At 33.3% G+C, this 22,649-nt stretch overlaps 1 pseudogene; it reads right to left on the bottom strand.

The window, feature by feature from the left end:
- Nucleotides 1-13,057: 13,057 nt before the first annotated feature.
- LOC146916889 (uncharacterized) overlaps nt 13,058-22,649 on the bottom strand; it is a 69,611-nt pseudogene continuing 60,019 nt past the window's right edge.

Raw genomic sequence — 22,649 nt, 5'->3', positions numbered from 1 at the left:
ATGCTAATAATTAACATGACACATCATACAGTTTGTTAGTTGACAGAAAGATGAATTTGTGTTGGTAAAAAAAAAAAAATGAATTTGTAAAAGCAAAATGATAGATTTGTAAAGAAATTAACACAATGTATTAATATGTGATACATGACATTCTAAACAAAATAACACAATTGGAGAAGAAAATAACAAACATAGACACCTTTAGCAATAAAGCTAACAACCACTTTAAAGTAGGAACCCCATCTGTAATATTGCTTGGAGGACAACCCCATTTGTTACATCAAAGTAGGAACCACCACTTAGAGAATAGAAATTTTATGAAGAGAGCATAGAAAGAAGAGTAACATGCAAAAAATATGTAGTAAATGTATAGTTTTATACAATTAAAACAAAACAAGAGACAAAAAAAAATTTCAAACAAAATAGAGTGAAGGTATAATTTTGTACAATTCTATGCTTTAGGTGAAGCTGCATTAGCAAGATCTTATCCAAAGCAAAGATGTCAGCATGTGTCGATTGAATGATTCCGGTGGGAGTCATCATCCCTTGAGGGAAAACAAATTCGTTGGTGATTACAAACCATTAACATAGGAATCACAAAAAGAGTTCTATATCAGAATTCATGTTATTCTTAAAAAAAAAAAAAAAAAAAAACATTATTAAATTTTTTGTAAAAAAGAAAATGATAATATTTGAAATTTATCTAAAAAGCCAATTGCAAAATGAAGGGTCAAACCAACGAAACAAAAATTGAAATTGATGAGTTATTAGTTTCAGTGTATGCATGTCAAAGACACCCATTATATTAGTGATTTTTCAATGAAATTTAAAATGTCAAAGCTTCCTTCACAATAAAGCTACAAAAACAAACTCTTTGATCAAACCCTCCTTTGATCATCATCAAACCCATTTCTTTCATTGTTCTGTTTCAAAGAGATCAACCATTATTCATTCCATTTTCATGTTCCTTCCTCGTTGAGCTACTGGCTACATAAACCCTCTTTCATCATTGTTTTGCAATTATGCATATCTGTTTTACATTCCTTTTTCTTTTCTTGCATTGAAAAGTTTGGTATTTTAAATTCTGTCTCCTTCTTAATTTATTTCTTTCTATAAAATATTTATGTATTGATTGATTTTAAAGAAAAGGTTTTTGTTGTTGTAAATGAGATTAAAATGGTTTTTTTTTATCAAATACGGAAATAAGATTGCATTATCAGGAGAAGTAGTGAACCTTGATACAACAAAATACTCTATAAAAAGAGATGTTATAGCTTACAATTTACGAAGGAATCATGGAGATTTACAACAAAAGCTTGTGTACTATGGAGGAAGTGCTTTCCAGTTCACTGTCCCTAGTTCCATTGTTCCTCCGCATGAAGGGTATTCTATGAAGCACGGACACTCATCGGATTAGGCGTGCCCGGTGTCGGACACGTGTCGCGTCCGACACCGACACGACACTGACACTTGTAATTACTCTGAATTATGTAATTTTTTTTTAAATTATTAGCTGTGTCAGCGTCCGTGATGATGATATACCGGAGGAGGCGTTTCATGTTGATGACGCTGAACTTGTTGAACCCCTGCCTACTAAGGGTAATCGGGAAGGGCCTTCTGGAACCATTATACATGCTTATTGTGAGATGGGATCTCTATACAAAAGAACTTTATATGGCAGGGAATAAGTGTTTCAAGTTCACTTATTGTCGCTGCAGCTTGCACCCAAAACATAGAACACAATGAAAAGCTATTAAAAAGAACCCATTATACGTGCTTAATGTGAGGATCATATCCTTTATTTTTTTGTAGCTTTTTTGTAGCTTTATTTTTTTGTAGCAAAGATGTCAGCATGTGTCGATTGAATGATTCCGATGGGAACAAAATCCTTAGATAAAATTGGATCCTAGTTGATCGGACATTGAAGGAAATATAAGCACACGAACACGTCAAAAAAGTTTTAGTTGAAGCTACAGGTAGCAAACTAGCAATTCCCATAAAACTCTTTCGGTTAATATTTCACGAGGAATAGAGTTCTTGCTAAGAAACTCCGGAAAGTAAACTCTTGTCCACAAGTGAAGAAACGAAATAGGGCCACACCCATAGTGTAGACAAAAATGACGTCCCCCTTTGCATTCCTTAATAGTGCAACATACAACTATAATTCCCATAGAACAACAATTGAACTTGCTGTGCCAATAATTCAAATTGATGAATTAGTTAAAGTATGTATGTATGTATGTCAAACACACATTATTCATCTCATTAGTGATTTGTCAATAAATTTAAAATGTCAAAGCTTCCTTCACAATAAAGCTACAAAAACAAACTCTTTGATCAAACCCTCCTTTATCAAAACCATTTCTTTCATTGTTCTGTTTCATAGAGCTCAACCATTATGAATTCCATTTTCATGCTCCTTCCTCATCAAGCTAGCTACTGGCTACATAAAACCTCATTTCATCATTGTTCTGCATACCCGTTTCACATTCCTCTTTCTCTTATTCTATTATTGTAACAACTAAGGTATAGGTGTTCCCTTTCCCTTCTTTCTTCTTCCTTTGTTTTTTTTATATGTATCAAAATGGAGTTGTTGTTAAAATAGGGAAAACATCGAAAAACCCCTTTAAAAAGACGAAACAATGACCCTTGAAACTAAATGTTAGATTCATAACCCCTTAGAGAAGGATTTAACACCCTACAGCATTCGTCAAAAATGGTAATCTCTAATTAATTGTGCAAGATTTATTAACTTTAAAAATAGCTATTTCTAGTTTTTATTAAATGCGAATAAAAATTAAATTGTAAATTAAAACTTTGTTTTTTAAATGAAGAGACAAATAAGTTTTTTTTTCATTGTTGTGCTTGACAAAAGTGGTTTCTTTCTCTTACGTGTCTCCTGTTGCAATTGAGAATTTGTTATACCCTAATTTTGGACCTAAAAATACTTGTTCAATTCTTCTTTTCTTGCATTTTAAGTCATTTGATATGTCTCTGATCAATTACATCTTTCCCTGCATTTTATTTCAATATTATTTGCAAAATTCACATAAAGGGGTATTTTAGTCATTTCCTATGTTAAAATCTCTTTCAGTCTTTTAAAAATTTGTTTGAGTCCTTTCAATTAGTTTGAATAAGTCTTCATTTCAATTCTATGTCAAAATCCATTTTAAAATTGCATTTGAAGTCATTTTGAGTCAGTTTAGCCCCTGGGGGCATTTTAGTCTTTTCATGTGTTAAAGCTCTGTCTAATCTCTTAAATTTGTCTCTGAGTCTTTTAATTTTGCTTGTATAGGCTCTTGTTTCGATTCCCCGTTAAAAATCCATTTCAAGATTGCGTCTGAGTCATTTTCAGTTGTTTTAGCCCCCAGGGGCATTTTGGTCATTTCACGCGAAATTTTGGCAGAGAGAGGTTACTTTGAAGTACCTCATTTAAGTAGTGGGTTCATTTTAGTCCATTTTGTGACTTTTATTGGTTTCACTTTACGTTTTTTCCAATTTACCAATTTTATTCCAATTTTATTTTTATTTTCATTTTAGTCCCTAAAACTGTTAAAAATTGCACTTTAGTCCCTTTTTCTTTTTTTTTTAGGTCAAACTTTTATTTTTTTGGTCAATTACAACTAAGTCCTTTTTTGTCCAGTTTCTTTTTGGTCCTTTTTTTATTATTTGCAGTCCAGTCTTTTTTTTCCAAATTACAGAATGGTCCATGAATTTTCAACAATTGCAGAAAGACCCTCAAGTCCAAATTTCAGCAAGGGACGAGTTAGTTACAGGTCCAGGACACATGTCACCATTTCAATGGATCTCAAATACACATGGCAGAGTATAAATAGTGCACAGTGTCAGAATTGGCCACAAAATCAACGCCACATCACAAACACCATTTCACATTCTCTCTCCAAAAATCATAGATCAAAATTCAGAATTCTCCGGAAACTCAAGAACATACAAACCCTAACCGTATCAATTGAACAAAAGCTCAACAAATTAATGTTGATTCTCAGAGATTTCTTGAGAAATCATCATCATCGAATCAATATCCCTGCAATTCAAGCTTGAATTCGACACCAAAGGGACGAACTCAAGCGATCACAGAGACGAGATAGTGAGAAGAAGAAAGATCGAAAGATTCGAATCAGAGAAGAAGAAGAAGAATTTCACCAGTTCAACAACAACGAAGCATTTACCAGAAAGCTCAGAGAGGATCTACGAAGGCTTCCTTCGTCTTCTCACTCGAACCTTCATGTATATTCAAAGAACCTTCTCACTCCTCACTGTAAATCATCATCGAAGGCTCATAATTGGAAATAAACGGTGAATCGAAGTGAAAACTTCGAAAAGATGCAATGAAAGTTCAAAACGAAACCCTAAACTGAAAAAATATGAAGATTCACCGTTTATTTTCTTAATCAGAGTTTAGATTCGTCATCAGTGTAGAAAACGAAATAAGTTAGGGTTTCGTATCAAGAATTTTGAAGAAGTTCCAAAAAAACCAGAAACCGTAAAGTTTAGACGTAGATCTACGTCGATCTATTAGGTTTTGAGGAAAACGAACGTCATTTCTGAACTTACGACGAAGAAGACGACCTAATAATGTAAAAAATTTCAAGAAACAACGAAGTTTCAGCTCCGGCATGGCGGCGCTAACGCCAGCCACCGCGTCGGAGAGAACTCCGATCGTCTTCTCCGGCCTGCAAGTTGCAGAGCTCAGGAGCCTTTAGAGAGAGAAGGAGTGGAGGTAGAGAGAGAAAGAGTTGGGAGAAATGAATTGGACCGGTGTCTTGGAGTTTTTATAGACACCTAGACCGGTCCGGTTCAGATCCGGTTCATTCTCCCTCCCTCTCAAACGTCAGATCTCATCCTGATCCATATGGATCAATCTGACGGTCACTGAGTCTTCCCTCTGATCCGTTCTTACTGGTGTCTGGGCCTTGGGCCTCTGGTCTGTTTCCCCTGGTTTTTTTGCTATTTGTCCCACTGGCTTTGCTTGTCACACTCCCTTTCGTATTAAAATTTTCTTGAAAAATTCCATAACAATTTGTGTATGTTTCTTGTCAATTTTGTGATGTTTTTATGCAATTTGTTTACTGAAAATATTACTAAAAAATATTAGTACATTTTCTTGCTTTTATTTCTTCATTTTATACAAAATTTTATGGAAAAAACCATCTAATCTCTTTTCAAATTCTTGATAATTCGTTTGTGGTACATGTCCTGTGATTCATGGATTTTTTAGATATTATTTGTATATAATTTTGCTGCATGAGTGTGGATCTTGGGTAGTTACTTGCCTTGCAAGTTAGGTCCATAAATAAATAGTGCAAAAATGTCTAAGTTCACTTGAAAATGTAGGGTTCATCATATGGCTTTAATTCTCATTTTAAGAACAGAATATATACCTTTAAAAATGTGTAAGATCATGAGAGTTATGAGCTATGTGATGCTTGCATCCCATGGGTGAATTTTTGGTCATATTTTGCACTAGTCTTGGTTTATTGTGTGTTAGATTCTATGCTTCTACTATAGTATTTTTCTTGCCTTATTTTTCTTCATATTATCATGTGCTACTAACCATTTTTCTTGTGTTTCATGTTTCATACATCATGAGCATGCTCTCTATCCCACTTTCTCATCCCATCTCTTTACATTTCTCTTGCTTTTAATTCATTGGTGTGGGGTTAATCTCTCACAAGAAAGTAGTGTGTATGTAGGTGAAGGATGTAGATGTAATAAGGACAATGGACTCTAATAATGTACACCGACACAAGCACCGACACATGCACACACTTCACTTTAGGTATATAGCTAGAATATGCATGTTTAGATGTATGTTTAGGATTGTATGTTTAGATGAATGCCTAGGATTTATACTTAGAAAAATCAATTTTCCAAAAAAATATATGAACAAACTTCACTCAAATCATTTTCTAAATAAACCTTGGGATCAAAATCCCATTGAATTTTCTCTTTTCATTTTCTTAATCAAAATTCAATGAAAATTAATCATACTTGACCTTTTTTCCAAAATAACTAATTCAACCTCACAATTTCACAATCTCATGCCCTTGAGGCCTCTCAATCTCCATTCTTCAAATTCCAATTTTCAAACTTAAAATCAACCAACAAAAACAAAAACATTTTTTGGAAGAGAACTACGGTGGATTTGATCCCTTAAACGGGTACGTAGGCAAGGAACAAAATTCCTTCAATTCAAATAAAATAAAAATTCAAACACATTCTTCTCCCTCCAATTATTCACTTAGAATACCTTTTAGGTGTAAATATCCTTTCAAATAGCATTTAAAAATAAAGCGCGCGCGTAGAAAGTAAAGACGGTTCCTATAGGATACTATAGTCGTTATGGGTGCCTAACACCTTCCCGTAGCGAAAACAACTCCCGGACCTCGATTCTCAAGGGTTTTGCTTACTTTTTCCCTTCCCAAGAAAAAATAAGATATCACCGGTTAAAAAGGTTCAAACGTAATCAATGTTTGACACCCGAAAACCAAGATAAAACAGAATTCAAGTTATTTTTGAGTATAAAATGCTTATGTGTTGGTTGATTTTAAAGAAAAAACAAATTGTTTTGATAAATGTGATTAAAAGGTTTTTTTTTTTTTTTTATCAAAGACATAAATAAAATTGCAATAACGGGATAAAGCTCGAACCTTAAAACAACAAAATAATACCATATGAAAAGAGACGTTTACAACAAAAGTTTGAGGTTGCTAAGTGTAATGTGGATGAATGCCAATGTGTAATGTGGATGAAGGCCAATGTTTGTAATGTGGATGAAGGCCACTTCCTCTCCGGTGAAAGGGCTTCTAGCCGAATATCGTTGATGGTGATATTTCTGAGGAGCCGTTTCATGTTCATGACTCTGAAATCATGCTATTAAGTGTAATCTTAGAAGGGCGTTCCACTGTCCCTCCGTCCGGAAGAGGAAGGGCATCTAAAACCGGTTCTCTATGCAAAATAAGTTTATATGGTAGGGACCAAGTTTTTCCAGTTGAATTGTGATTATTATCGTTGCAAACTTATATGGTTGGAACAAAGTTTTCTTAAGTTGAATTGGGATTATTATCGTTGTAGCTTGCACCTAAGGCGCTTAGACAAACTAGACACTCGAACCAACCGAAGCACCTACTAGCTGTTATGATTCAAAGCTCCCTTTGAAATAACAAAGTGTTTGAAAATGATATAAAAAGCTGAATCATGAATTAATGTTAGGAGAAAGATAGTAGGATAGTAGAACAATCTCTTATGTTTCAATAAAGCAGAATATGGACTATGGTGATGAACTTTGAGGGAGACCATTTTTAGAATGTGATCTATTGCCTCTGAATATGAAACATCAACATTTTTAGAATGTGTTATATTGCCCTCTGAGCGTGAAACCTCAACATTTTTAGATTGTGTTCGTGTTCTATATATATTTGAAATTTGTTTCAGCATTTATAAGCATTTAAAAGGGAGAGGTGCAAACGTTAAACGGTGTTTTGCATATAAAATAAAAATTTATTTAATAGAAACACTGCATCAGTTTTCATATTTTGAAAATAGTTACGAATTTTAAAATTTTTATCATATCGACTTTTTTTATCATATCATAAAATTTTCTTTTCGCATATATAAGAAAATAAAATCCACGACTGACGCGATTCAACTATTTAATAGATTTTTTCCTTCAAAAAAACTATTTAACATTAATACTGATAATTGTCAAAAAATCTTTAAATATTTGACAATATTAACAATCTAATTATTTTTTATATAATTACCGCAATGTTATGCGACTCATCCTGGTCTTTTACTAGTTGTGTAAGAAAAAATAAATATGTATATGAAGTTTTTTTTTAAGAAAAGGTATTATTATTATTATTATTATTATTATTATTATTATTATTATTATTATTATTATTATTATTATTATTATTATTATTATTATTATTATTATTACAAGTAAAGATTCGACAAGTAAAGAAATAATTGTAGAACATTTTATATAAGAGAAAATCCGAAAGAATGTACAATTTAGGGATTGCACAAGTAGTTTCTATATTTCTAAGATATAAATAATAGTTAACAATGAAAAAAGTGTGTTTCAATTATGAATAAAGTATGATATTAAATGTCCACAAGTTTTAACTCAATTAGTGAAAATATCGAAATTGTTAAGTCGAATATTGTGACTGAGGTTTAAACTCTAACCCCTCCACATATGTGTGTGAATTTCCATAATTATTTATCATTCCATTTATTTAAAAAAGTATAAGATTAAATGTATCATAACTTCCCTAAAACAATAAATTAAACGTATCCTAACTTATTCATCAAACCGAAAAAAAACATTTTTGCTTAACCATTCTCAAATCAAGATTTCACAAAGAAGTATTTTCATTTTTAGATTGACAATACTGAACAAATTTTATAGCGACCTCAACAAGTGAGAAAAAAATAGTACAAATTTAATAGTTATTACAAATGACAAATAGGACATTCATATAAACAAAAATATTGATCTACACATGATATCAACTTATGGACCCAAATTCATCATGATCTACACATGATATCAATTAGCTATTAGGTGAAGGTAGCAAATCTCATATTCATGCTTCAACTAATAGACTTCAAAATATAACTCGAATTGTCAAATTATCATCAAACATGTGAAATTTGTGAACCTCAGAGAATTCAATTCTTGTGAGTTTAGGGTAAAATATTGATCTTGTAATGGTAACCTAAATGAAAGAAATTTTAAATTCCATAGAAGACGGCCATAAAATGACTATGAATGTAAATTCAGTGGATGTTTGGTATTACGGTGGATTTGTAAGAATCAGTGACTCACCCTGATTTTATTCAAGTTACACTTTGTAGCTTTTGCCAAATTATAGTGGTTCACCATGATTATCATAAACCTACCCTAATACCAAAAATGCATTTAATAACTAATAATTTCTCGTCCATTTTTTTTAAACATAATATTACACATGCTAATAATTAACATGACACATCATACATTTTGTTAGTTGACAGAAAGATGAATTTGTGTTGGTAAAAAAAAAAAAAAAAGATGAATTTGTAAAAGCAAAATGATAGATTTGTAAAGAAATTAACACAATTGGAGAAGAAAATAACAAAGATAGACACTTTTAGCAACAAAAGCTAACAACCACTTTAAAATTCTTATTCCATTTTAATGATAAATCAGTTCATGAAAATCCTTATATTTCATAAATATTTATTCAAAGAGGTATAGTGCTTGTTCACAGCAACAGACACATCCCAAGTACAACTCATGCCTTTAGGAAACACAACCAATTTCATTTTTCCTTCTAGAAGATAACATGTCTCTTTTGAATCATAAGTCCATAGGAATTTGCTTGGAGGACAATCCCGTCTGTTACGTCAAAATAGTATGAGAAAAGCACAATTTTATAAAGAGAGAAAAGAAAGTATTCTTAAATGTTTAATTTTATACAATTGAAATAAAACAAGAAAATGTACCCACTTTACTAGTTTATTCATGACTTTTGTGATTAGTATTCTTAAATGCACTTTGTTAACCATAAGGTAAAATGAATTTAAGCTACACATTGAAAAAACACCATTGAACCTCTTCTGCAATAGATTTTGAGAGGTAGCAAAACACTTTCACCAAGAGATTTTGAACTAATAAACCATAATGAGCACATGAGTAAGTTATGCATTGTATATTATACCTCTAAACGTCTGTGATGTACTAAGATAGACATGAGAATAACACTAACATGTAGACACTAATGATAATTATAGAAAATGGAAGTGATTGAATGTCATAACATACATCGATGTCTTGGCATAGTCAAACATTAACACGTCTTGGACACCAAACATACCTTCAATGTCATTAAAAATAAAAATAAAAATAGACATACCTTCAACAAAAAATACTGGTGGTATTTGACTTGTTTATCATAATATAGTTCATGATTTAGTTTAACAGCCTAGGAGAACATTTTGATACAGCATTTTTTTTATAATTGTTTTAATCAGAGCTTGCTGACAGTTATCATTATCATCTTTATCATCAACTATTAGAGTAAAATACTTGCTAACTATAAAATAATATTAACTTAACTTTTTTCCTCATGGACTATACGTTTGAGGATACACTCAATTTATAAACAAAAATTACCTCTAGTTAAATCTTCAAGCTTAAGAAAAATCCATTCCAAAGTGGTATTAGAGTGGAAACGACCGTAATATATGTATTGTTTAGCAATCAATGTTGTGGTTGTATGTGGCGTAAACGACCGTAATATATGCGTGACACATTTTTATTAATGTTTTTTTTCATAAATTTGGTATCCGATCTAGCGCTGATTAATCTAAATGACATATTTAACCATCTACAAATGAAAGTTTTAATTGGAATCAGAGCAAAACCTTATATGGTTTGACGGAACACAAAATGTGTTAGCAATGTTGGTGAACAAATTGAAACCTTTGGTTTTGTGTGATTGGAAGAGAAAGGTGAGAAACTGTTTGAGAGATAAAGAAAGTGATTAAGAAAATGAGAAAATGAATGCATTAGCTTTATTGATTAAGGAACTACGTATATATACAATGTTCCAGCTATAGCTTGCATAACAAGTAAGTACTAATTGTGTAACTAACTTTCTAGAAACAAGTGAAAGTAGTTACTTAACAAACAAGGTACAAAGCCTAAAACATAAGAGAAGTTATGAATTACCAAGCAACGGCAAAACTAGAGAACATAACACTCTTAGATAACCAAACTTTACAGAAACAACAACAAAAACATTGGAAAATAAATTTACACTCTTTTTATTTAATGTTAAATAATACATTTTTAGTATTTCCACAGGCTGCATTCGGGGGAATTTATTTTCATGAACAAGGAAGTTGTGTTTGGGTTGTTTTGCCCATAATATAGGAACTATGTCATCGTTATTTGCTGAATTAGTAGGTGCAATGAAAGCAATTGAAATAGCACAAAGCAATGGTTGTCCTAACTTGTGGTTGGAAACTGATTCGATTTGCATTCCCCGTCTTTGGTTCCTTGGAGTTTACGGGACAACTGCTTAGAAGTTACTAAACATGTAAACTTCACCGTTTCTCGTATTTTAGAGAAAGATACTGTTGTGCTGATCAATTAGCAAATTTTGAATTATGTACCAACTCTTTTTTGTGGATAAATGATATACCATCTCAAGTTAGAATAGACTATGTCAGAAACAAACTAGGCTTACATTGTTTTTGATTTGTAAACTCTTGAAAGGTTTTTGTTCATGTCCCCCTTTCTTTTTGTTGTTTCTTTTTGGTGGTATATATAGGTGATGCTCCATGCATCATCAAATTATTAAAAAAAAAATCCTCTTTTTTATATGGGTTTAATTTCCAAGCAATATTTTTTGTATAATTTCCAAGTAATTTTTCTCTTTAGTCATTTTATAAACCTTACTATGTTGAATTAGTAATTGTTATATTATTTTGGTCACCATTTAAAAAAAATTTATAAAGTTAGGTTTTGAAAATATTTATTTAATTTTCTTTAAAAAATCATTTTTTTCAAAAAAAAAAAAATCACTTTTAAGAGTACCGCATTGTTTGTTACAAACTTTTAAAAAAATTAGAATCTAAAAAAAATTAATCAAGAAACAACTTTAAATGAGAAGATGTTAAGAGTAGCTTCTTAATTTTTTTTTTTTTGTGTAGAGAGAAAATAAGGGTAAGAAGATTGAACTAATTTTGTAACAAAAAATCTTTTATGCAGTTGTATCCAAACAAACTAAGTTAGTTTTTTCAAAAAAATGATTTTTATTACGGTAAACAAACAAAAAATAGATTTTATTTTTTATAAAATCTCTAAAAAAATCACAAAATTATTCAATATCAAAATCATTTTTATTTTAATATGTAACAAACGGGTCCTAAATATGTACATTAAAGAACTATTACTATTATTATAAGTGAATACTTTACTACAAAAGAAACAATTGCTGAATATTTTGAATATGAGAAAATGTGAAGAATGTAAAATTTAGGGAGAACACAAGTAATTTTATATGTCTAAGATATAAATAATAGATAGCAATGTAAAAAGTATGTTTTTACAAGAATAAAGTATACAATTAATGGTAAGGGTTGCGTTCAAACTTCGGATTTCCCATTTCTCCATACTTTTTTTTTGAAAAAGACTTCTCCATACATAACGAGTGTGAATTTAGCCACTAGACTACTTGACTCAAAAAAAATGAAATTAATATATCATAACTTATTCATCAAATTGAACAACTCATACTATTCTTATGATTCATTCTATGACAAGATTTCACAAAGAAGAAAATTTATAACGACCCCCAACAATAAATGAGGAGAAAAAACTTAGATATTAGACAATAATATCCTAAAATTATTAAATTAACAAGTTTAATAACTATTTACTACTATTTATAATTGACAAATATGTTTTGTCAAAAAAAGAAAAATGACAAACATAAGATCATTCATATAAACAACTTCAACACCCAAATTCATCACGAGCTACACATGATATCAACTATTAGGTGAAGGTAGCAAAGCTCGTATCCATGCTTCACCTAACTCATAATATTCATTGTCAAATTATCATCGAACAAATGAAATTTGTGACACTGAGCGAATCCAATTCTGCTCGAGTCTTGATTATACATGTTAATCTCTATGACATGCCAGTTTAATGGTAAAAATACAAGTTCCATCGTAGATAGTTGTAATTTTGTAGAATGACTATTAGTGCAATTTTATTTATTTATTTATTTTTAAAATACAACATACACACTAATGTTTTTGTGAGTCTAGTTCAGTTGGTAGGAACAATGCATAATAATGATAGATCTTAAGAAATTAACACAATAATAATGTATTAATTTGTGATACATTCTAAACAAAATAACACAATTGCAGTAACACATAGACAATTTTAGTAACAAAAGCTAAAAACCACTTTAAAGTTCTTATTTCACTTTAATGACAAATCATTAGGGGTAACACATTTAAGAATTTATTCAAAGAGACAGTGCTTGTTGACAGCAACATATACATCCCAAGTACAAGTCATCCCTTTAGGAAACACAACCAAGTCACTAACACCAAATTCAACTGACTCATTTGCTCCATTTGGTGTCACCTTAACTTTTCCTTCTAGATCTAAGACAACATGTGTCTTTGGAATCATAAGTCCATGAGAATTTGCTTGGAGGACAACCCTATCTGTTACATCAAAATAGGAACCACCACTTAGAAAATAGAAATTTTATGAAGAAAGCATAGAAAGAAGAGTAACATGCAAAAAATATGTAGTAAATGTATAGTTTTATACAATTAAAACAAAACAATATACAAAAAAAAATTCAAACAAAATAGAGTGAAGTTATAATTTTGTACAATTCAAACAAAATAGAAATTCTATGCATTAGCAAGATCTTATCCAAAGAAAAGATGTCAGCATGTGTCGATTAAATGATTCCGATGAGATCCTAGTTGATCGGACATTGAAGGAAATATAAGCACACAAATACGTCAAAAAGTTTTAGTTGAAGCTACAGGTAGCAAACTAGCAATTCCCATAAAACTCTTTCGGTTAATATTTCACGAGGAATAGAGTTCTGCGAAGAAACTCCGAAAAGTAAACTCTTGTCCACAAGTGAAGAATGGTTGACACATCAAGAAGTGTGGGAGTTATCATCCCCAAGGGGAAAACAAATTCATTGGTGCTTGCAAGTCATTAACATACAAATCACAAAATGTGTTCTATATAAGACTTCATGTCAATTCTTAAAAAAAAAAAAAAAATTATTAAAGGTTTTACAAAAAAAGAAAATGATAATATTTGAAATTTATTTGAGAAGCCAATTGCAATATGTAGGGTCAAAACAACTAAACAAAAATTCAAATTGATGAATTAGTTAAAGTATGTATGTATGTCAAACACACATTATTCATCTCATTAGTGATTTGTCAATAAATTTATAATGCCAAAGCTTCCTTCAAGATAAAGCTATAATAACAAACTCTTTGATCAAACTCTCCTTTGATCATAATCAAACCCATTTCTTCATTGTTCTGTTTCAAAATTTCAACCATTATTCATTCCATTTTCATCTTCCTTCCTCTTTAAGCTACTGGCTACATAAAACCGCATTTCATCTTTAAACAACTAAGGTATAAGTGTTCTCTTTCCCTTCTTTCTTCTTCCTTTGTTTTTTTTTTTTTTTTTTTTATATGTATAAAAATGGAGTTGTCGCAACCTAACCAAAGTTTGAAATAGGGAAAACATCGAAAACCCCTTTAAAAAGAAAAAAATGGCCCTTGAACCTAAATTTCATGTGCTTTTTGCTTTGAAAGGATGAGTTCACATTATATATAGGATCTCATTGAAGGTGAGAAAAACACAAGAAGGGAGGTTGAATTGTGTTTTGAAAAATTCTCCGTTTCTCCCAAAAACTGAACACACTGATCAGAAGCTAAGTGAGACAGCTTCTGAAGTGATAATCATAATCTAAATGCAGCGGAATAAAACAGAGGGAGAGAAGAAGAACGACATAAAGCAATTATCCTTGTTTCTTCCACAATCCGGAAGTAGTCCAGTCTCCCTTGCACTTCCAAGGAGATTTCACTAGAATGTAATATCTGATTACAATTGCTCAAGCACACAGCAAGAGACTTCCTTTGCTCAAGCACACTTTGCAAGAGTCTTCCTATGCTCAAGAACACAATCAAGAGACTTCTCTGCTCAAGCACAACTGCAAGAGACTTCTATGCTCAAGCACAACTGCAAAAGACTTCTAAACAAAATTACACTGAAAATTGTTTAAGGTTGAACACTTGATATACAATCAGAGGTGCTCATAATATAAATCAGATATAGACTCTAAGACTTAAGAATTTCTAAGATATGACTTTGAGACACAGAAATTCTAAGTGAATGCAGAACAATTTCAGCAGAGGTTTGGCACTTGTAAAAATGTTGAGAGTCTTTCGGTCAACATTACCAATTCTCTAAGTCTTCACTCCTTTATATAGAGGTGTGAAAGAGACGTTGTGAAATTGCCAGCACATCAAAGAGTCATTGTTGAAGCTTGATCTTTCACCAATGATCTTTTGCCTGATTTGGTTGTTGTACTATGAAGAACCAATTTGAAATCCATTCCTTATTCAAAGGAACATCTTTGCAGGCGAAGCCGTATTCTGGAGCTGTTTTCTTGTCTTGTAGCGTGGACACAAAACAGAGTAGTGGAGAAGGTGGTTGTACAGTTCGTACAAAGTACAATGTCAATGCTTTCGTCCATATTGCAATCAAATGCCTTCAAACACTTTTGAAATGACCGTTGCAACGTTCCACTAGTCTTCTGCTGTCCTTTGATGAATTTCGATTCATGAAACAACTCTTGAATCCTTGAATTTTGCAGATTCAAATGATCTTCAGCTTCTGGTGAAATGACTTCTGACGAGGCAGCTTCTGATAATGTTGCTTCTGATGATGACGTGGCGCTTTAAGACCTCTAGTCTTCAGGAACACTAGTCTTCTGGAGCATTTGACTTCAGGAGCGCTTTTCTCTCTTCAGTAGCAGATTAACTTCAGGAGCGCTTTTTTTCTTCAGGAGCACTTTGCCTTCAGGAGCTCCTAAGCTTCAATTTTGTTGATTCCTTTTGCTCTTTATTTGCTCATTCAGAACCAATAAATGATGTAAAAATTTAAATATGGTCCTGTACACTTGAACAAATATTATCAGAGCATAAACTAAGTATACATAAGATATAAGCAAGTAATATTATTCAGAAGCAACAAGAGTTCAGAAGCATATAGATAGAGTTCAGAAGCATAAGGTAATCAGAAGTGAAAACTAAGTCAGAAGCAGAAATAAACAACATATATTCAGAAGCAGAAAGAAACAAAAATAAACTATAGGTGTGCAACTAAAGGTTTGGCTTGTTTTGATTCTCTAAAATCTTCTTCAGAATCTTTTGAGTTGCAGCATACTTCTGATCCATCTCTGACTTGTTCTGCTCTTCCCTGATTCTAGCTTGTTCCATATCAGCTTCCAACTTCAGTAGCTTCAACTTCTGCTCTTGTAGCTCTCTTTCCAGCTCATTATTCCTTTCCTTTAACACCGTGTTCTCCTAAACTAGAGTCAGATCAGGTGCAGCATTCTTCAGGTTAATCTTGGAAAGGAAAGTTAAGTCCAGATCCTTGGGATGAATGTAGTTAGGCAGGAAATCCTCAGGTTCTCTGCCTCTGATACTTAACGGATTCTTTACCCAAGTTCCAAGGACCTTTATGTCTTCCTGATTTTCATCAATCCCATTTAGCCAGTTTTCCAACTGCTATTTGGCTTGCTCTTGAGCTTCTATACATGAGTTATGCAGAGCTGAAATGAGATTGACCACTCTTTCCTTGATCCTTTTCCATTGCTTCTGATAGCTGATCTTGTGACCTAAGTCACTTCTTCCTTCTATCAGCTTCAGTACCTCCGAAGTAATTTCTTCCCACACACCTTGCAATACATGAGAGTCCAGGAAAATGGTGGGTGGTGAAGGTTGTTTAGAAGGTTTAGGTGGAGCTATGGGGACAATGGCTAGGTTAGATGTTGATTGGCCATTTGTAGCTAAGGGTTGGCTGGTTGAAGGTTGGTCAGAATCATTGTCAATGATCATATCAGAGGAATGATGATCTTGATCATCCTCAGAATCAAAATCCATATCAGATGCATCAGTGTAGTGGGTGACCTTGACAATTTGAACTGGTAAAGGAGTGATGGATGATTGGGTTGACTCAGGAACAGGTTGTTCATGAGCAACTGATTCAGTTTCAGGTTCAGGAACATGTTCAGTTTGTTCAAGAATAGTGGGTTCAGGAACTGGTTGTTCAGGAACAGAAGGTTCAGTTTGTTCAAGAACAGTGGGTTCAGGAACTGGTTGTTCAGGAACAATATGTTCAGGAACGGTTTGTTTTGGACTTGTTTGTTCAGGAACAGAAGATTCAGGAACGGTTGGTTGTAGAATAAAAGATTCAGTGGGTGTAATTGTTGGTTGTTGTTGCGGTGATGGAGTCTTTTCTGGTTCAGGTTGTTATTGTTGGGGGCTTTCTGAAATGACTTTTTTCAGAAGCAGATGCTTTAGAAGCCATTTTAGAGGCTTTCTCTGAGTTTGTGTTAAAGCTTGATTTGGGTAATTCACCTAGGTAATGGCTTTCTAGGTGATCTAAGAGATAGGTGTCTTCAGGTGGGATAGATGAAGTAATACAAGGTGTGTGTGAGACTTGAGATACCTGAGATAACGTTGCCGAGTTATCAGTAGCTTCTGAAGTAGGCTTTGGAATATCAGCTTCTGAGGGACCAGCTCTCTTTGTAGCCAACTGTGTAGTTACATCTGCAATCTCCCTTACTTCTGCCATCTTCTCCACTAGGTAGTCTTCATCCTTATCTAGTCCAGCTTCTTGAAGTTTTGCATCCCTATCTTGAATGATTTTGGCTCGCTCTTCTTTCTGTTTTGCTAACATCTTGTTAGCTTCATCAACAACCATTTTCTCTATATCAGGAGTCACAACAACCATGGGAGTGAAGATAGGTGCAACAACCTTCTTCTTCTTCTTCTTCTTCTTCTTCTTCTTCTTCTTCTTCTTCTTCTTCTTCTTCTTCTTCTTCTTCTTCTTCTTCTTCTTCTTCTTCTTCTTCTTCTTCTTCTTCTTCTTCTTCTTCTTCTTCTTCTTCTTCTTCTTCTTCTTCTTCTTCTTCTTCTTCTTCTTCTTCTTCTTCTTCTTCTTCTTCTTCTTCTTCTTCTTCTTCTTCTTCTTCTTCTTCTTCTTCTTCTTCTTCTTCTTCTTCTTCTTCTTCTTCTTCTTCTTCTTCTTCTTCTTCTTCTTCTTCTTCTTCTTCTTCTTCTTCTTCTTCTTCTTCTTCTTCTTCTTCTTCTTCTTCTTCTTCTTCTTCTTCTTAGGTTCAATCTTTTCCTCTTCTTTCTTATCACGAACTTCATCCACTTGCTCCTAAGTGATCACTGTTTTAGCCTTCTCCCTTTTCCTTTTAGCAACCTTCTGTTGCTTAGCCTTTCCACTAGTGGCTTCTGATACAGTAACCACTTTGGCCTTCTTACCTTTAACCTTAACAGGAGCAGCTTCCTCCTGAGAGTTGTCATCAGACTCTATGACATACGCAACTACTGTTTCAGCTAAGATCTCAGGATCATTTTCCTTAATGATGGATGGAAAATCCCTGATAATCTCAGATTCTGCCGTAGTCATTTCCAACCATTTCTCATCTTGAGGCATTTTCTTGAAGAAATGCATGGAGTGCAGGGACCTGCTACTGATAGTCTTCTCAACAGTAGACACTTTGAAGCATTTGTCAGAAGTATCCCTTGTTTCCTTCAGAGTCTCCAGTACTCTACCTTGGTGGAAGATTTCAGACAACAATCTTCCATAAGGTACTTGCTTTCTACCTTTGTTGATACCCTCATTGATAGCCCAGCAAAGATGATCCATGACGTATCTTGGGAAATTGATCTTATTAAGGATTTCCATAAAATAGATTTCCAGCTTCTGTTGATTATTGGGTTAGTCAGACCCTCCACCTCTTTGAAAGAAGCAATCAGTGCAGAATTTCACTAGCATCCTGTTATGAATTTCCATTTCTGAGGTCTTCGCGTCTGGATTTCCATCTAGAAGCAAGTTACAGTAGCTCTTCAGCAAGATATCATCCTTCTTCACTATCTCCTGAAATCTTCCTTCAGCAGCCACTCTGCATGCTTTTGCAATAACCTCTTCGGCGATGGTTACAGGGATACCCATCACTTCAGACCTTATTTCCAGGCTACTGAAAGAAGTAGGACTCTTTTCCATCTTCGTCTTTCCCTTCTTTGATATAGCTTGCAATTTTACCTTTGCACCCTCTCCTTCGTAGACTTCAGCCCTTACCCAGAAGTCTTTAACCAAATTCACGAACGTCGGCCCATTCAACATCTTGAAATACTCAGACAGCTTCTGAGCTCCTACCAACTCTTCCATGTCTACTTCATACTTCTTGAGTGAAGCAAAGTCCACTGGTGATTCTATCTGAACGATTAAAGATTTCAGTGGAATAGACATTGTTCTCTGTTTGCAAACAGACCCAGATCCTGGTGCTCTTTGTTGCTTACTTGAAGTTAATTCTGGAACGTTTGAGCTTGAGGTTGCCATTGATGAAGATTGAAGAAGATTTTAGGGTTCTAGGGTTTTTGCGCTTACTTCGCAAGAGATTTGAAAGTATGAGTGTTTGTTGTGAAGTGAGTAGTGTGTGAATTGACAAAGTGTTAAAAGTAAAACGATTGCAATTCAAAAGAGACAAACAAACATAACATTAATGACAAATTGGGGCGCGTGAAAGTACTTTTCAAAGTTATTAAATCATCATTGCCCTTCTTAGGTATATACCAATACATATAAGCCACGTCAGAAGTTCTCAGAGTAACTACCAAGTTAGTGGGCCAGGAGTTACCAAATAAAGTAACTCCCAACGTTTCCACTAACTCAACTATTCAGGAGCATAAAATCCATCTTCTGAAATTTAGATGCTGACGTCATCATCAGAAGCGCATTTTTCTTAGAACCTCAATAAATAGCTTCTGATGGACTATGGCTTCTGAACTGACTTCAGAACCTAAAATCCTATTCAGGAGCAAGCAAGCTTTAATCAGACACGTAGTGCATGTTCAAATTTTTCTTTGTAAAATCAAATCTTTCAACAGTTAAAGGCTTAGTAAATATATCAGCCCATTGATTCTCAGTATCAATGAATTGTATATCTAAAACTCTTTTTTGAACATAGTCTCTGATAAAATGGTGTTTGATTTCAATATGCTTAGCTCTTGAATGCAAAATTGGATTTTTAGACAAACAAATAGCAGCAGTATTATCACAATAAATGGGAATACTGTTAGCAATTATCTGATAATCTTCCAACTGATGTTTCATCCAAAGTAGTTGTGTACAACAACTTGCAGCTGAAATGTATTCTGCTTCTGCTGTAGACATAGCAATAGTTGTCTGTCTTTTGCTAGCCCAGGATATAAGATTATCACCCAGATATTGACAGTTGCCACTGGTTGACTTTCTTTCAATCCTATCACCAGCATAATCAGCATCACAAAATCCAATTAGCTTATAATCTAAGGATCTCCTATAAAGGAGTCCAAGATTAGTTGTTCCTTTCAAATACCTGAAGATTCTCTTGACAGCAGTCATATGAGATTCTCTAGGATTTGATTGGAATCTTGCACACAAGCATACACTGAATAAAATATCTGGCCTAGATGCAGTAAGGTATAACAAAGAACCAATCATACCTCTGCACAGCTTCTGATCTACTTTAGCTCCTTCATCTTCTTCGCTTAAGATGCACGTAGGATGCATTGGAGTGTTCATCACTTTACAATCTTCAAGCTTGAACTTCTTCAGAAGATCCTTTGTATACTTTGATTGATGAACATAAACTCCATCTTTGCATTGATTGATTTGAATGCCAAGGAAGAACTTCAGCTCTCCCATCATGCTGGTTTCAAATTCATCATGCATCAACTTAGAGAATTCCTTGCAAAGAGATGCATTAGTAGAACCAAATATTATATCATCAACATATATTTGCACAACAAGAATATCTTTCTCAAGAGTCCTTCTGAAGAGTGTAGTGTCAACCTGTCCTCTTTTAAAATTATTTTTGATTAAGAAATTACTTAGTCTATCATACCAAGCTCTGGGAGCTTGTTTCAAGACATATAGTGATTTCTTCAGTTTAAAAACATGATCAGGATAATTAATATCCTCAAATCCAGGTGGTTGTTTCACATACACTTCTTCTTGAATGACTCCATTAAGAAAAGCACTCTTGACATCCATCTGATATAATATTATGCCATGATTAACTGCATAGGAAAGAAGTAACCTGATTGCTTCCAATCTTGCGACTGGAGCAAACGTTTCCGTGTAATCAATGCCTTCTTGTTGACTATAACCTTGTGCAACAAGCCTTGTTTTGTTCCTTGTTACTTCTCCTTGCTCATTCAACTTGTTTCTGAATACCCATTTTGTTCCAATAATGTTCTTGTGCTGAGGTTTGGGTATCAGATCCCACATATCGTTTCTTTAAAATTGATTCAACTCTTCTTGCATAGCTAAGATCCATCCATCATCTGAAAGTGCTTCATCAACTGTTGTAGGTTCAATCATTGAGATCAGTCCAATCTATGAATCTTCTTGTCTGAAGTATGATCTTGTTCTTCTTGGACTATCTTTGTTTCCGATGATTAGCTCCTCAGGATGTGAAGACTTATGCTTGAATGTGTTTCTGGGAGGATCTGCTTGATGTAAGCCATCTTGCGCTTCATCAGAAGCAATTTCTTCTTGCCCTTCTGATGTTGGTTCAGCTTCTGGACTTTCTTCAGATTCAGCTATCTGATCAAGTTCTGGAGTTACTTCAAGAACCTGTATCTCTGCAAAACTTTCACCTTTCTTTGAAGTTTTATCTTCAAGCTCTTTGTCATCAAATCTGAAGTGCATAGATTCTTCAACACAAAGTTGTTATACCCTAATTTTGGACCTAAAAATACTAATCAATCTTTCCTTTCTTGCATTTCAAGTCATTTGAATTATCTCTGATCAATTGCATCTTTCTCTGCATTTTATTTCAATGATATTTGCAAAATTCACATAAAAGGGTATTTTAGTCATTTCCTGCATTCAATTCATTTTAATCTTTGAAAATTGTCTGAGTCTTTTAAATTGGTTTGTATAAATCCTTGTTTCAATCTCATGTCAAAATTCATTTCAGAAAATATCAGTTGAGTCATTTTTTAGTCAGTTTAGCCCCTAGGGGCATTTTAGTCATTTCCTGTGTTAAAATTTCTTTCAATCTTTAAAAATTTGTTTGAGTCCTTTCAAATAGTTTGAATAAGTCTTTGTTTCATCCTATGTCAAAACCCATTTCAAAAATTGCATTTGAAGTCATTTTGAGTCAATTTTGCCCCTAGGGGCATTTTAGTCTTTTCATGTGTTAAAACCCTGTTTAAAATTCTAAAAATTGTCTCTGAGTCTTTTAATTCGCTTGTATAAACTCTTGCTTTAATTCCTTGTTAAAAATCATTTTGAAATTGCATTTGAGTCGTTTTTAGTCGTTTTAGTCCCTAGGGGCGTTTTGGTCATTTCACATAAAAACTCTTGTCTGCTTCGTTGTTTTTAATCGTCTCATTTTACGTTAATTTTCAATTTACTTTTTCAATTCAATTTTAGTTTTAATTTTCATTTTAGTCCGCGAACTTTTGTTATTTACGTTTTAATCCCTTTTAAGTTTGTTAGAGTCCAAATGCCATGTGTCCAAATGTTATTGGTTCTTAAAAGTTTGTTACAAGTTAAGTGCCACATGGCATTATTTCATTGGTCCAAGCTTACCACATCACCTATATAAGTCAAACCATGGTCAATTTTTCATTTACCAATCATTTTCACAAAATTCCACAAAAATCACAAAAAATCTTTTCTCTCTTTTCCCTCTTTTCTCACGTGTTCATTTTTCTTTCTCCTCCCTAACCAACATTTCCTCCACCATAACCAATTTTCTAACCAACTT

The sequence above is a fragment of the Medicago sativa genome, chromosome 6 (assembly GCF_051527215.1).
Source record: "Medicago sativa cultivar Bolivia chromosome 6, Bolivia_mono, whole genome shotgun sequence".
NCBI lineage: Eukaryota > Viridiplantae > Streptophyta > Magnoliopsida > Fabales > Fabaceae > Medicago > Medicago sativa.
Note: the sequence above shows the minus strand (reverse complement) of the source record. Positions and strands in the feature narration are given on the sequence as shown.